The 2500-nt window shown below is 58.6% G+C and overlaps 1 non-coding gene across 1 annotated transcript in view; it reads left to right on the top strand.

Moving 5' to 3' along the window:
• The first annotated feature begins 1637 nt into the window (after nucleotides 1–1637).
• LOC124746831 overlaps nucleotides 1638–2500 on the top strand; it is a 1909-nt gene continuing 1046 nt past the window's right edge. Inside the window, exon 1 of the ribosomal RNA XR_007011485.1 lies at nucleotides 1638–2500. This exon is cut by the window's right edge and continues 1046 nt beyond it. This is a non-coding gene — a ribosomal RNA (small subunit ribosomal RNA).

Consider the following 2500-nt stretch of genomic DNA (forward strand, 5'->3'; position numbering starts at 1 on the left):
CTCCTGCTGTACACTGTAATGTGGATGGCAGCAGGACGTACATGCCGCCCCTCCCCACGTCCCCACCTTGCCCCCTGCCTTCGCAAGCTGGTTGGTGAGAAGTTTGCATGTTCAATGCCCTTCGCATGCGACGTACTCAGGCTACGTTGTGGTGCGGCCTGTGTCAACTGTCCGCTGATGTCGTACGCGTGAACCACAATCTGTACTGCACATTCGTCCTTATGTACTGAATGATACATCGTGGCACATGTGTGACCGCACAACGACTGCGCCCAAAAACGGCGGACCATACAGTGCAAATATTGTGCACGCAGCTACGTGTCGTCTCCCTATGAGAGCTGGATTGCAGTGTGGTACGCCATAGAGACGTGTGGGAGGAACGGACGCCGTGGATGGCGATCAGCATGAGCTGTCTGTTGATGTATTCGGACCTAGTCGTCTCTCCTCACACACCGTGATGGCATGGTGCACCGCGTTCCATATCTGCGACATGCTACAGAGGCCGGTTGACAGTCGTTCGAGCAATGGACATCGCATACGTACGGGGGCCACCTTCCACGTATTGTCTAGGCGTGCACATTTTGTTGCGTGTATGTGGGCAGACGTAGTGTGGCGTGACACCTGACACAGGCATGCAATAATCGTTGAAGTTGCAAATGGCGATGGACGCCTGCGTTTTCTGGTGAAGTTACGCAAATGAACAAATGGTAACCTGTTGTGGTGCGGTTGTTCTCGCTAGGGGTGAATCGGTGATGGCGACGATAGGTTGAGGTACTAACCGGTTGTTCCAGCGATACCCACCATGCCGACGAAACTGAACGGCATCTGGGTGTGAAGCGATACGCGGCGGTGGCTGGGTGGGACCGTCCCCGGCCGGTGAGGGGGCGCCTCCCGGCGTGCTGGCCGCGCGGTGCGTGGGCGCACGCGCTACAGCCGGCTGGTGGGGGCGGCCAGTGGCAGGCGCGCCGGCCGACGGACGCGGCAGGCGTCGCAGCTGCGCGCCGGCGCACCCTGCGCGCGGCGCCGTGCGGCCAAAGTAGGTCCTCGCGGGCCCGGTGCGAAGCGCGGTGGACATCTTCAGTGTGCTGGTCCGATTGAGGACTGTGTGCGTTGAGGATGCGCCGCCGCCCGGCGCTCGGCGCCGCGACGCCGTCTGCTGCTCGGTCGCCCCAGCGGTTCTCGCTGGTGGTTTGTATCGCAGCTGTGCGGATGTGTTGGCGCGTGCGCTGTGCTGGGAGAGTTCGCTTCGGCACCCAAGTGGGGCTTTTGTCCTTCTGTGGCGCTGGCGTTGGAGCTGCCGGTCACCGTAGGTGGCGCGTGTTGTCTCCCGCCGGCAATGCCACGACAGCACGCTCCCGGGCCTCTGTCGGCAGCGGCAAGCTCAGTTGGGAGCACGGGTGGTCGCACCGAAAGCGTCTACTCGCCTAACTCCGGGCGATTGCGCCTCTCTCGAACCCGACCAAGTACTTGGGACGGCGCTGCGCGCCGCCGGGACCTGAGAGGGTTTCGAGGTGTATTGTGCAGGGGAGCTCAGCCTCCTCCTGTTTGCAGAATGATTGAGCGGACGCTTGCGTGTTCGCGCGGGCCCCCGGGACACACTCCCGGGCGGCCGGCTGCTCAGCTCTAGTTGACGCAGCTCCCTGGTTGATCCTGCCAGTAGTCATATGCTTGTCTCAAAGATTAAGCCATGCATGTCTCAGTACAAGCCGCATTAAGGTGAAACCGCGAATGGCTCATTAAATCAGTTATGGTTCCTTAGATCGTACCCACGTTACTTGGATAACTGTGGTAATTCTAGAGCTAATACATGCAAACAGAGTCCCGACCAGAGATGGAAGGGACGCTTTTATTAGATCAAAACCAATCGGTCGGCTCGTCCGGTCCGTTTGCCTTGGTGACTCTGAATAACTTTGGGCTGATCGCACGGTCCTCGTACCGGCGACGCATCTTTCAAATGTCTGCCTTATCAACTGTCGATGGTAGGTTCTGCGCCTACCATGGTTGTAACGGGTAACGGGGAATCAGGGTTCGATTCCGGAGAGGGAGCCTGAGAAACGGCTACCACATCCAAGGAAGGCAGCAGGCGCGCAAATTACCCACTCCCGGCACGGGGAGGTAGTGACGAAAAATAACGATACGGGACTCATCCGAGGCCCCGTAATCGGAATGAGTACACTTTAAATCCTTTAACGAGTATCTATTGGAGGGCAAGTCTGGTGCCAGCAGCCGCGGTAATTCCAGCTCCAATAGCGTATATTAAAGTTGTTGCGGTTAAAAAGCTCGTAGTTGGATTTGTGTCCCACGCTGTTGGTTCACCGCCCGTCGGTGTTTAACTGGCATGTATCGTGGGACGTCCTGCCGGTGGGGCGAGCTGAAGGCGTGCGACCGCCTCGTGCGTGCTCGTGCGTCCCGAGGCGGACCCCGTTGAAATCCTACCAGGGTGCTCTTTATTGAGTGTCTCGGTGGGCCGGCACGTTTACTTTGAACAAATTAGAGTGCT

The sequence above is a fragment of the Schistocerca piceifrons genome, unplaced genomic scaffold (assembly GCF_021461385.2).
Source record: "Schistocerca piceifrons isolate TAMUIC-IGC-003096 unplaced genomic scaffold, iqSchPice1.1 HiC_scaffold_374, whole genome shotgun sequence".
Lineage (NCBI taxonomy): Eukaryota > Metazoa > Arthropoda > Insecta > Orthoptera > Acrididae > Schistocerca > Schistocerca piceifrons.